The 14,326-nt window shown below is 36.0% G+C and overlaps 1 pseudogene; it reads left to right on the top strand.

The window, feature by feature from the left end:
• The first annotated feature begins 1,673 nt into the window (after window positions 1-1,673).
• Window positions 1,674-14,326, top strand: part of LOC107660425 (UV-stimulated scaffold protein A-like) — a 54,452-nt pseudogene continuing 41,799 nt past the window's right edge.

The raw sequence follows: 14,326 nt of genomic DNA, 5'->3' as shown, positions 1-14,326 counted from the left end.
TTCGGGAACATCGTGAGCGGGCACCGCCGCCTAAGGGGAACTGCGAGCGGACACCGCTGCCTCGGGGAATCTGCGAGCAGACCACGCTGCTCGTACCGACATCAGCGGAGGTTCCCGCACGCTGTGTACCAACCCGCGATGCTCCAGGAACGGGCATGAGGTACTGGGTGCCGCAGACGAGGCCTCTGACGACCCTGGGATGGCCGCCTCGGGAGAACTGTGAGCAGGCTCTGCAGCCAACTCCATCCTGACGGCTGAGCCGCTCAACTGCAGAGCCAGGTTGACGTAGTCCTCCAGCGCCTCCTCGGGGTGCCAGAATGGCATAAGGGATTTGAAAGGCTCGGTTAGGCCACCCCAGAAACAGACCATTGAGCAGGTCCTCTCCGTCGCCGACCGGCGAGCCACTCCCACGAAGTCCCAGGCGTAATCCTCAATGCACCGGTCTCCCTGGCGGACATTGAGGAACCTTCCTGCTGGACCCATGCTGGGCGGATTATTCTGTCACGGCGCGGTAAAGGAACACACCGTGTAAACAGGGGTCTGGGTCCAAATGCAGGTTTATTTGACTGCAGGGGAAAACAAAGTCAAAACCAAAACAGAAAACACAAACAGAGCTAAGACTCTGACACACAGGCTCGAAACAGAAAATGGACTCTGACACAATACGGCCACGTAGAGCTTGCATCAGTCCCGTAACACACTTAATAATCCGCCCAGAGAGGCGTGGGGAAGGCTTATAAATAGCCCTCAGGATGGGCAACAGCTGTGTGTGTGTGTGAGCGTGTGCACAGGTGTGTGGTGTCAAGGTAACGGAGTCCGGGAGGATGGGAAGTGGCGACCTCTGGTGGTGAGAGGGAGAACACCAGACCCAGACCCCTGACAGCATGTTTCTAGTTTGGCCATTTCTTTTGGAATCATTCTACAAATATGCTTTGTGGGTTTTGAGTTTTTATTTATTTATTTAGCTGCATATAAGTCACAGTAGGGTGAATTTAAAGGGAAAGAGATAAAAACAAAACAGGCAAGAGCAGTTATAAGTGTATTTAGTATTTTCTATGCTTGATGAGGAGGATCAACTAATCCTTCGCCACCCAGTGAAAGAGATAAAAACAAAACAGGCAAGATCAGTTATTAGTGTATTTAGTATTTTCTATGCTTGATGAGGAGGATCAACTAATCCTTCGCCACCCAGTAATGATTATGACAATGCTGAAGATGTCAAAAGCTCAAATTATGATATTAAATTATTTAATTCATTTCAAAGTCAGAGTATTTCTTATTCCTTTTTAAAGAGGCTGTTTGATTTAGTTTACCCATAAATGTTAATTAATGCATTAACTATCAAACATGTACTAACATGTAGTTAAGGCTGCCGTTATTCATGTGCGAATCCATATGACTCCAGTTGTAGTTAAGGATAGCTCTTCATTAGTTCATGATTAGTTAACACCTTTAATAATCATTAGTATATGATGAATTAAGTATTAATTTAGGCATTAGTACATGATTATTCATGTACCCTTATTGTAAAGTGTTACCAATATATCTGTGTTGAACAGCAGCTGCATAACAAAAATAATGGCATATGGGAGTAACTGTTTCTCAGTGATGGTTGCTTTGACCCATTCCTTCATACTTTCATTCTTTATTCATTCTGTTATAGGGTTTTGTCAAGATGGACCAAACAATGCGTGATAAGCTCTCACAACTGGTTGAGAAGTTGACTACCTCTGGAGAACCACAGTTAAATCAAGACAAGGTATGAAGGAAGTGAAGAAAATATGCAAGTATGTTTAGTAGGTTGTTAATTTCTTCACACACAGTAAGTAAAAAACAACGACAACAATGTCGACCAAACTGTGAGTGATGTGAATAGATTAGAACATTCTGGAAACGATTTTATAGCAACAGGAAAACTCTTCTTTAAGGGCATCTTTATTTGCTTAGTGAGTGTTTTTGCCCCATTGCGGTCACTGCATTAGCAAAAGGCCCATTGAACCAATTAATCCCTAGAGCCCATTGAACTTTACCTTGAAGACTTGAAGTGAACTTAACGACAACTCGAGCCAGTAACAGTCTTTTGTTTAACCATCATGCATTTTGTGCTTGCAGATGGTGAGGCAAAAAAAAAAAAAGATTCCGTAAATTCTGATTTCAGACAGCCATGCCATGGTCACCAAAGCTTTTGCCACCTCTGCCCAAAGTATGCTTATGATCTCATTATCTAGTCACAGAATGAGGAAACTGGTCTTACCCAGTGTTTATTTATCAATGTTGTCAGTTATGAAGCCTAATCAAAGTCCATTTCGTGATTTGCCAAGTAAGCATAAATCTGTATTTGCTCATGTGCCTGTGTGTTTGTTTTTGTGGCTACAGAGCAGCACTGGACATATGACCTTACGCTCCTTGTTAAGTTGTATTTCTTCCTTATTTTATGACCACAGAGTTTCCACTGACTATGTCGATAATTTCTACAACTTGATTATGACCCAGCTGAACCAAGAGCATGCAGAGATCCGTCTCTCTGTCTTCCAAATGGTCAATGAGATTTTCAGCCAGTCGCATCACTTCAGAGGTCTTCGCATCACAATCTTTCAGGAGTTCCTGGAACTTACAGTAGAAACAGACACTGAGCAACCGTTGCCTCCACCCAAAGAGGAGGTGAGAAAACTAAGGACACTTGCCATTCAGACTGTGCAGTCATGGCACGCCACGTATGGAGAGGCGTACAAGAAACTGTCTCTGGGATATCACTTTCTTAAGCAGATTGATGCCATCAGTCTGCACCCTGGGACACGTCACTTTTGTTATATAATTATATAAAGACTGTTATGGAAAATATATTGTGTTCTAGCTAAATTTAGCTGTGTAATCAAATGTGAATGAATCGAGCAATTGATAAAAAAATTTTTTATTGTGTTTCATTGTATTTTCCAATATTATGTTCAAACTGTTTATTATTTGCATATGGTTTTTATGCGCTTGATGTTATGGGCGGTTTTAATTTTGATTATAATTTGTCATTATCATAGTGAAATGTCTCCCTAAAGGGATAGTTCACCCAAAAATTAAGAGTTCTCTGTCATAATTTACTCACTTTCAAGTTGTTCCAAACCTGTATGAATTTCTTTATCTACTTAACACAAAAGAATATATTTTGAAGAATAAGGGTAACCAAATAGTTGCTGGTTTCCATTGACTTCTGTCGTATGGAAAAAATACTATGCAAGTCAATGGGGACCAGAAACTCTTTGGTAACCCACAAACAGATTATTCATTTTTGTGTGAACTATGCCTTTAAGAAAAGCATTCTTTCTTTTTTTAGGTAGATTTTCATGATGTTGACGTAAGAACACTGGCTGAGAGAAAAATACAAGAGGAGAAACAGAAGAGACTGGAAAGAATTTACAAAGAGAAGCTTGAAAAGGCCAAACAGGAAATGGAGGGTAAACATACGGTGGCGTGAAGTGCAAAACAAATCACAATTCTGTATTAATTTAGGCATTTCAGAAAACATTATAACAAGTCAGAAAACACAACGACAAATCAGACAAACCGGAAGAGGTAGGTATAGTTTGAGACAGTGCCATTGGTTTGGGATTACTCACCGCTGACTGGACGAGACATCTGTCAATCAACGTATACAGGGAAGAACCAGCCGAAGAACAGCAGAGTCATGGTAGAAAGTTCAGAGATGGTATTAAAGTAGCTCAGTTTCAATGTATTGTATGAATTGCCCTTACTATGGAATAAAAAATACGGGGTGTCTATTTACATTTAGTTAAAAGTGGTTGTAAAATATCAGATCCAGTGGCGCAGATGGATAAGCAGATGGATACGCGTGTGTCGTTGGCTTTTTGAATCATTTTGTAGTTGTCTACACTAAAATCAAGTAATTTGATTATACCTTGATATATTTACTCACATATTTTTATTTTATATAAATGTAATTTTTATCGTCGTTATATCATGTCTCCTCTAAACTTGAAGGGCTAGCAATGTGGCAAACAGGCCAATAATGCAGTCATGGAGCCAATTGAGTGCAAGTGCACTATTGGCTTTTTTTCAGAAATGTTGTCAAATTACTTTACTGAGTAAGAACATTACATTTCTCAAAGTGGAACTGCTGGTACAATAACTAAATTAATCCTCAAAAATACAACTTGCCTAATAATTGTGCACACAGTGTATAATGAAGAACTGGGTTGCAGATGACATCATAAAATAGACACCACTGGATTGCTATGTTTATATTTCTACAACGCCGTTTGCATCGTACTCTTCCGTCACTTGATCTTTTTATTTTGGTGCGTCAATCTGTTAAATTACTTAGTATAGGAGATCATGATCCGCAATCACGAGAACAGTCTTGTTTTTACATTTTATTTTACATTCATCACTGATGGGAAAAGACTTTCCCATAGGAAAAGAACAAGTCTTTTCCCATCAGTGATTAATGTCAAATAAAACGTTAAAAGAAGACTGTTCTCGTGAGTGTGGATCATGTTTATATTTCCACATATTCTTGATAGGACATAATCTGATTACCCATCCAATCTCTGTTTTTATATCTGAAGTCAGTCTACATTATACAGCAGAATTTCTACACATTTTTTTTATTTAGATACTGGAATTACTGCTTATTGAAAATGGGATTGAGTTATGTTCATCTTTAATTATAGTTCTCTATACTTCTTCTTAATTATAGTATTGAAAATCAGATCAGCTGACGTACAAGGCACCTACACATATTTATTAAATGCCATTGCGTTCATTCTGGAAACAGATTTATGTATTTATGAGAACAATTTATTATTACAGGCTTGTATTATAGTATTTGTTGTACCACGTTTTGGAATGAAATCACTTTCAGCTAATAATCCTAGATATAATGCAGTATACAGTATAGGCACACCTATCTCAACAATGTCTGTATAGCTTATCCTGTGTAAATTGGCAATAATCATTACTGACATCCACAGTAACAAGTACTTTACAGACATTTTGTCCTGAAAACTTATCCTGTCTGACTGATACCTTCAAGATATCGTCTTTTAGTCATTGACACCCTGTTTACATACGCAATGTGGCTACACACATGTCCCATAAGCAATCCAGTCATTTGTATGCAGAAAGTGGAACTAATTCTAAATTGCTGTGGTTAAAATGCACAGATAGAAAATATTTAAACAATTTGCATGTAAAGCTTGCGTAAATGTGAAATTCCTAGATTTGTATTGCTGTAAGAGTAAGTTTACAATAAAGTATTTTAAGTTTTTTTACAGCATGTTTAAGATTTCACAGCTCCACCAAGAATCAACATTTCCTGAGAAACTATGTTAAGCAAATACTTTATATGCTGGTTAAACACTGAGTGATAGCTCCCAGGACATACTGTAAATTAAATGAACAATATCCTGGAATAGTTAATCTTAGATATAATACTGTAAAAATAAATCAACAGCCTAAATATTTACCTCAATAAATCAATCATTTTAATTCATAACCTCTTGACTACAAAAGCCTTGTCAGAAGTGGTTAATGAATTGCTAGACTATTCTTTAAGAATTGGGAAAAGTAAAAGGTGGCAATACATTTACAGGATGTGGGTGAAATAGTATAGTTGTAGTTTGTTTTTAACAATCACTTTGGCGCTAATATTAGAACATTGATGTCATTTTTCAAAACTCTTAGCTCAAAACTCCTAGCACTTTTTTAACTGCTTGGATGCAAAACGTATAAACACAAGTTCATTTGTTCAGTGAACTAAAATCACCTCTTCAAAATCTTGTAATGTTTTTTTTAAATATCTAGAAAACACAAATAGCATTTAACAATCTTGTTTAAAAAAGAGTGACAAGTTCTTGTTCAAGTCTTGTTCTGTTTAAAAATGTCATTAAGTGCCATTAATCCATAGTAAAAAATAAGAAAAAGTGTGCCCATCCATTTCTATCCATGCTAAAATGCTTGTTTTGATCTCTCTTTCATTAAGAAATGACGACTGAGATTGAGGAAACCTTGACTGAGATGAACAACTGCTTAAAACTGCTTGCAACCGATGACTTAAACCTGTTTAATGAGGAAGCAGCAGTTGCTAAAACCTCTGCGGGAGCTGAGAACATATCTGACCAACCCTGCTGCAGTAAAGACCTGAGCAATGAGAAGAACGGAAAGATGACCGAGAAGACAAATGATGAAAACAGACAAGTGTAGTGACGAGAGTGACACAGAAGAAGTTCCTGATGAGGACGTGTTTCTCCACAGCACTGGTTTAATGTCTTATAGATATCAGCTGGAGCTCAATGTGTCCACAGGTGTATCTGACTGATCGTGTTCACAGCTATTCTCATGATACGTATCCTCTGTCATGTCATAGCATGGCATGGAATTTGGAGTTCAAATCTGGAAATTTTGTGAATAACCATTTGAATCATGTCTGCAGATTTAAAATTGAGGGAGACGGAGGAGAATGAAGCAATAGTAAACACTGTGAGGGATCTTCATAGACTCATCACAACCAGACACCTGCCTCTGGTGCAGTCCTGGATCCAGGTAAACCCTTTGACCTCTGAAAGGAATCATTCATTCCCAAATGAAAAACCTGTCATTGATTATTCAAAAATAGATGTTTAGCACAATGTCCAAGCTGCTCTTTTCCACAAAAATCCATATTTGAAACTTTATATAAACCATAATCTTTTACAGCGACATGTAAAATGTGTCTTTTACAGGTCTTTACAAAGGTGGGTGTTGAGGAAGAACTGATGAGGAGAGCCACTGAGTTAAAGAAATCACTGGAGTACGCCTTGAGAAAACACGAGTGTCTTCATATAGATTACAAAAACAGAGAAAGAAGAGTGGTGAGTTTGTTTTTTCAAACAGATGTAGGCTTACACTTTTTTTGCACTGATTTCGAGTTAAACAGTAAGGAGAGTACTACATGCTCTGCTCACATCCTGTTATTTCTGTTATAACTGAGTGCTTTCTTAAATTTGTGAAGGTGAAAATGTGAGTTGACTGACAACTGTTTTTATTTTTGATGTGCTGCCTCCGCGGCTGTTCCAGGAATTTACAATGACAAATATCATGTGTGAATTTGTTTGTGAATTGTATTCAATATATTTAACTTTTCACAGTTACATCAAAGCCAGATCGTAATGTTTCTGGTGTTTAAATCATCGTTTGTTTTTAACAATATGTTTACATAACAATAACAAGTATATCATATTAATAGTTATAATACATTAATTTATATATCAATGAATTTCCATTGATTCATGACTGATTTTTCTGTGTTGAGTGAGTAAGGTATAGTATACTGTATGCATAAATACAGTATGTACCATGCTGTAAGCAGTAGTGATCATCACAGTAATTCAGCAGTGCAAATTCCATCTGGAATAACTTCAGAAATGTATTATCCCCAGAGGAGGGCGCTCTTTCCCCACACATTAAATACTGGAATTTTGTCAAATAGTGTGCTGGAAAATGTTTGCTTGTCAAAAGATGTCCACATGTAACACATGACGAGGGTGTTGAGAATATTTGTGTAGCGTGGACATTTTTAGATTACACTGTTTATCGTATGGTCAAACTCTTAAGACGTGCATCTTTGCATTGATACTGGGAGTTTTTCTACGGGGAGGCACAGCTCATTTGCTAATGGAGATTTGCTCACTCTAGGGTGGAATGGGACACAGCAAGCAGTTAGGAGACACCCATTATGACACAAGTTATCCATTTTTAACTGGATGAAAAGAACAGACAGGGTAGAGAAAAAGGAGGGGTTTGACATTGACAAAGCACTTGACTGCACGCCAGAGAGGTTTATCACTCTCAGTGACGATTTTCAATGCAAAAAGTCAGTGCTTTGTGATAAAGCAACAACTAAAAGGCCTTTATCATAATTAGTTTTTCCTTTTCCCCCTAAAAGCATTCCATTACTTTATTCCCTGTGTCATTGCTATGACATGGGTGGAATTGCTTTCAGCTTAAACTCCTACTGATTGAAGAACAGAAAAAGGTGTAAAATGACTATTTATAATTTTTCTGTGTGCCTTTATCACATGATAATGAGTTTTAGATAATAATAATAAAAAAAAAAACTCCAATAGCTTGGAAATGTAAATATATTATAAGGAAAAATGAATTACCAAAGTATACCAAAATATCAGTTATTTGCATAAATAGCACACCATATTTTTCCTCATGTAAGATCCTTGTGTGGATTTGTGGCTGAGGTCTGAAGTTCCTTATGCACAAAATATGTAAGGAAAAAACATTTATAGGTCCAGGGGAGAATATACATTATTTACTGTGATCAGGCAACTTAATGGTTTGGCCTGAAGGAGCAATAATTGAGAACAATAATATCTATTTAGTTTCTTTTTCTTTGGCAAACAAAAGATAAATATGTTATATCTAAATCTCATATACAGTGATTTAAAGTAAATAACACTTAAAAATGTATGAATGTTGTTGTGATAAATAACATTTTAAAGCATGTTTTTTTTGTGGAAAAAATAACAATATATATCGGTCAGTATGAAGACAAAGTATATTGTGACACTTTGTGGTTGTGAAATGTGGATCATGTTGATAGTTATTGTGATCCTCTAAACCTGCGATTATACTGCTAGGAAATCTGCGTGAACTTGAGGAGAACTGACTTTGTATATCCAATAAAAATAACTTTAACAGCAGCTGGTTAAAAGACCTACAGCTCCTGCGGCATTTGAGATGACACTTGCTTAGATGTGCTGTGATCTAATGCAATGACAGCCGTGCATTTAACTCTGAATTAAGTTATCAAATTCATTTTGGGGGTCACTAGCTCACAGTGTGTTCTTCGACATGAAAGAACTGATACCTTTTGGTTACTCACAATTACAGTTAAATGTTGGTCAATATTTGTTTTCGGCAGATGAAACTATTTAATTAATAAATGTACTCTGAAAAACATTTACTGTAGGATTTGCTTTTTAAACAATTTGGACAAAAAATATTTTTTAACAAATAATTACAAACAAATGGCAAGTAACGCATTGAATTAAGTGTAAAATTTTGAAGCAGAAAGACTGAAATAGTATTTTATATCATACTTAAGTAATCTTTGTTTTATTACAAAAAATTTTTTTTACAGTGAACCTATTCAATAAATAGATAGATAGAAAGAAAGCGTGAATAGGGTGAATTTGGGTAAATTAATAACACTTTTGCCATTGAGATGACTGGGAAAAATGTCTCAATTATCCTGAAATAACCCTGTGTGTGTGTGTGCGTTTGTATGTATGTATATGTGTGTGAGCTTTCAAATTGAGATATGACAGGAAACTTCATGGGAGTCTCTCTCCAGGCTGCCTAGAACGTGTTCTCATGACAAAACGCATTTCACTCTGTTCTGCAGTCAGCTAGCCCGCTAGTCCATACACCTGAGTTATTGGTTTGCCGTAATAATTTGCAAGACCTTCCCCGTAAGAGAGGAGATTAGCATATAAATAGCAGATGCACAGAGGACCATCACAGCTGAGTACATTTAATTTTTGGTTTATAAGATTGAATAGGTTTTTAAACGCATAGCCATCAAACTTGCCCAAAGACAAATGAAGTGTAGGGCTCAGTTGTCCGAGGCTACCTCCTCAGCTCATTTTTTAAAAGGATAACAGACCTGCTTAAGGAGTGTGCCTGGCCGACGCTTCCCTGGGCACAAAGTAATTGAGATTGCTTACAGAGTTAATTAGACCGTACAAAATATATTGGAGGGCGCGAGGAGCACTGCTGGAATGTGTTTTTCCCCATAAGTGGGGGACATTTAACCGGAAACTCATTATCTTATCCTCTCAGGGTAGAGGCCAGGGGCCACTGCATGATCAATAGAGTTCACTGCGAATGTCTGCCAGTAGTCCACTCGTGGGAGCACATCGTCTAAATATTCAACATCGCTCTTATATGTCCATGTCTGCTGATGAAACAAATCATGGAGGTTAGCGGCATGTGTTGTTCTAAGTATCACTGAGATACTATCATAGTTTTCATTAATATTTTGAATTAGTTTTAATTTTTTTTATATTTTCCATTTTAATTTTCTTTTTTATACAGTTTTAGTATTTTGTTGTGTGTTTTTTATATTTTATTAGTTTTTTTTTCCCTTTTAAAATATGTCTAAATATTTTCTACATACATTTTTCAGTTTTAGTTTTACCGAGTACGTTTCCTTGGAGAATGGCTGAAATAAAATAATTTATATATATATATATTATGATATGTCAGTTAACATTTTATTTTTATTTTAAGTAACAAAATTATAATTTTTTAATTTTTTAATTTTATTAGATATTAGATTTAGTTTTTGTTATAATATCATAACCCTGGTTAGAGGGACAATATCTCAGCATTTTATAAACACAAAATGCACAAAATGAAGCGTTTTTCATTAGATTATAATTACTAATACACATTTAATAAAATAAAATTAGAAGATTATTAGTAGATAATTGTCTTATTATTTTAATTAATTTAAATGTTTATACTCATTTTTATTACTTAGAAATTAATCTAATATAAATGTTAATTTCACATAAATATATAACTTATTCAAATGACTGTTGTATGATTATTACCTATAGACACTTTTCAAGTGATATTTCAACTTTTCAATCATTAAGGGCTGATATTGTATTGTGAACTGTAAAAGAATCAACTTCTCTACATAAGTGGTATTATTTTCTGGAAACATTCCTGGGCTACTTTACATTGTGAGGAGTTTAGTTTTCCTTGAGACACTTGGAGGTGTTCTTCACATGTCAGCAACACCTGCGTCAGCAAAAACCCTTATGGAGACTCATTCTCAGTATCTACACACTCCAGTCAAAGAATTATAATACTGCCTTTACAAGTTGACAGTGCTGATTTTATCACAAAAGAATTAAAGTGATTTAAACATAACAGTTTTTGGTCTGCAATGTCTATTGTGCCAGTATTTTAAGCTGCACTTTAATATGTCAAGGTAGTAACCGCATTTGGTTAAATAAAGACAAGATGAATAGACAATCTGTTCTGCAGCTGGTGGCAACAATGCATAAAAAAGGTTTAGGTGAGATTGAAATGATGTTTAAAGTTTGTAATTAGTTGCAGATTGCAGAATGACTGCTCAGTGTTTCAATTTACATCAAATGTTCCCTCCCTTTTTTAAAGTGGTGATGGACTTTCCTGTTTCTCTATTTCCGAAGTGGACTCTGTCGGCTATTAGCAGTGTTGTTTACATGTGTTAAATACTATAAAAATGTGAAAGTAACTAATTAAACTCAAGTACAGACCAGGAGCAAAGGCCAGAAATGTTTAAGTGGGTGGGCCTACATAAAACAGGGTGGGCAAAGTGTACTGTACAGTATGAAAACTGCACGTCAAATTTCCAAAAGAAAATATAAGGCAGCACAAAGGTTCAAAACTGAAAATAACAAAACAGCCCATATACATCTCTGAAAAAACAAACAATAAAATGCCTATTTTCATCAAGGTCGCAAAACTCTGGACTTTTGGTAGTACCTAGGATAGCAAGTGTTCATCATCTGTTTGATTACGTCTTTAATTGATTTTTCCGTACATTTCTGCCATATGTACATTAACTGACAGTCACCACTGATAAGCTACCACTAAATATTGTAGAAACTTAATTTGCTGTAAAGTTGCTTTGCAATGATTTGTATCGTGAAAAGCACTGTACAAATAAACTTGAATTGAATTTTCTGTCTGGTATAATGACAGCATAAGCATTATTTGAATTATTGTTTAGAAAAATGTCTGTAGTCACCTATAGCACTTTACAATAAGCTTTCATTTGTTAACGTTAACATAAACTAACAATATACTTCTACACAATACTTCTAATGCATTGATTAACATTAATGTTAATTTAACATTTACTAATACATATGTAAAATTAAAAGTTGTATCTGTTAACATTAGTAACACAAAATAACAATGAACAGTTGTATTTTTATTAACTCATGTTAATAAAGGTTAATAAATATTGTAAGAAATGTTAGTTAATGCTTTAACGTTAACTAAAGTAAGTTTATTGTAAAATATTACAATAAACATTGTAAACATTGAGGACCGTGCAAGTATGCAGCTGTTGTGGAGAACAGTATCTAGCACATTGTTTATGTTTCTTTCTACAAAAGACGCATGTATTTAGCTAATCAAACACTGTACATATGCTAATATGACGTTTCAAACACGCTTGGCTTAGAAGTTTCCCATCCATCACCCGCAGATGGTCTGGTTTCAATTGTAGATGGTCCGGATTCATTGCTAAGACTTAGTTTCGATTGGGATATCCAATATATAGTTTTTAAAAAATTGACTGATATTTGTTTCACTATTTTCAAATTCAACTCCACAAACTCATGCATCTTACAATTATGTCTTTATGTCATAAACATAACATTGTGGGTGGGACTAACAGAAATAAGACAAATCAGCATTTTGGCAAGTGTATGGTATGAGAGGGAAAATTAAGAAACTGCCTGCAACTGACCATGAAAATTGCAATAATTTTTTTAACTAAATATATTAAGTTAGTGTAATAAGATGTTTGTTATTTTTATCGTTTAAGAAATTACATCCATTTGGAAAATTACCAACTTCTCATTGGGTGGGTCACAATTAAAAGTAGCTTGTAGACAGTGGTACAGACAATGGGTGAACTATGCAGTTTGTGTGTAGTGAAAAAAAAACCTTATAATGTATTTAGCTTGAGTATAAGGGCCACAATAAACATACTGATCAACCTTGATCTGAAATTAATCGTAATCTGATACATTTATGGAAGAATCAGGATATTCAGATAAAAATGTAGTGGGTTACACAGTGAAAAGTAGGTGTTACAAACTAGGAGTCTGGACTGGTCTGGTGTTTGGAGGAGAGGGATTAAAAGTAAGAGGGTTATTTGATATCTACTGTAATAGAAAGACTTGCAGCAACCTAACACATAAATAGGATAATTTTGATATCATGTTGACTTTTAAATGATCAATTTTCATTGCATTACAAATTTTAGGTGGAGACTATAGGGCTTGAGTATGAAATGAAGGGATTATTTAATTTCATAACCACTGAAAACACACAGATGTGTTCTGTGTTCACCATAGAGGGCTCATTTCTGAACCAACGCCACCAGTGCACATAATTGAGGCCTCATGCAAAGACAGTTTATACCTCAATATGGAATTGTCAACATAGCCTGCCTGCAATAATGAAAAAGAAAAAAAAAATGAACGAAAGCAAAGCAAGCTACAATCTTTAGTACTTTATATTGAGGTAATCATGGAGACAATTAGACAGAAAAAATGGAAAGGCACGCTAGAGCCGTACACTTTAGCATTGCCCTCGAAAAGGAAGGGCACACAGATTATATATACCATTTTATACCAACGACCCCCATATTTAAAAACTGGCATTCTGTTATGCATTGTAGCGCACGGGCCGCTTAAGCACCTTTTGAGTAAATTAAAAGGCATAAATTCTGTTTAGCACTAATGCAAACGTCGTCTCCCCAGGCCTGCGAGTCTGAACACCCTCGGCTAAGGAGTGGGACCCAGGAGGAGGGGGGTAAAATAGCCTTGAGTTGCTTTTCACCTTTCATAAATTCCCGGCTGGGGATTTCTGTACCAAAAAAATAAAAAATCATTTGCAGCCTGGTGGTTCATTGCTATTCTGTTTAGACTGATGGTGGTCATTTACCTGGCAGTGGAAGTTAAGTGCTGCTGTCACTCTTGAAGAGCATAATTGGGAGGTTCCACAGGTCAGTGGTGGTGACAGTTTTCTCTTTTGATTAGTGTTAGAGTGATAACAAAACTTACAGCGCGAGTGATGTATGAGCAGGTGCAGATGGCAGCAGTAGATGCTCGGAGGGAGAGCAGAATAAAGCTCACCTGCCTCCTGAAGCCATGAGCCAGTCACCATCGTCTTCAGCACTTAAAGACACCTACAGTGCGATTATGCTTTATTTTTTTAATTAGTTGTGTTTGCCAAGTCATCACTTTTACTATTGAACATACTTGGCGTTAGTAACTATAGATATTAAACTCTGGCCCTTAAATTACCTGCATTGTGGTACGGACATTGATGATATTTCAGATCTATTGGTTGATCAGTTGTGGGTTTTTTAAAGGCTGATACAAATACCAGTGTCTAGAGAGTATTGTGGCTGATGGCTGGTATAATACTGACAAAAATGTTGCTTACAATTTAATTATATCCAATAAGACATACACACTATTGCTTATTTCAAATGAAAACTACTTAATTGAAACACAAGTTAAAC

Source organism: Sinocyclocheilus anshuiensis, unplaced genomic scaffold, assembly GCF_001515605.1.
Source record: "Sinocyclocheilus anshuiensis isolate Anshui unplaced genomic scaffold, SAMN03320099.WGS_v1.1 scaffold1763, whole genome shotgun sequence".
In the NCBI taxonomy this organism is placed as follows: Eukaryota; Metazoa; Chordata; class Actinopteri; order Cypriniformes; family Cyprinidae; genus Sinocyclocheilus; species Sinocyclocheilus anshuiensis.
This window is presented reverse-complemented; position numbering and strand designations above follow the sequence as displayed.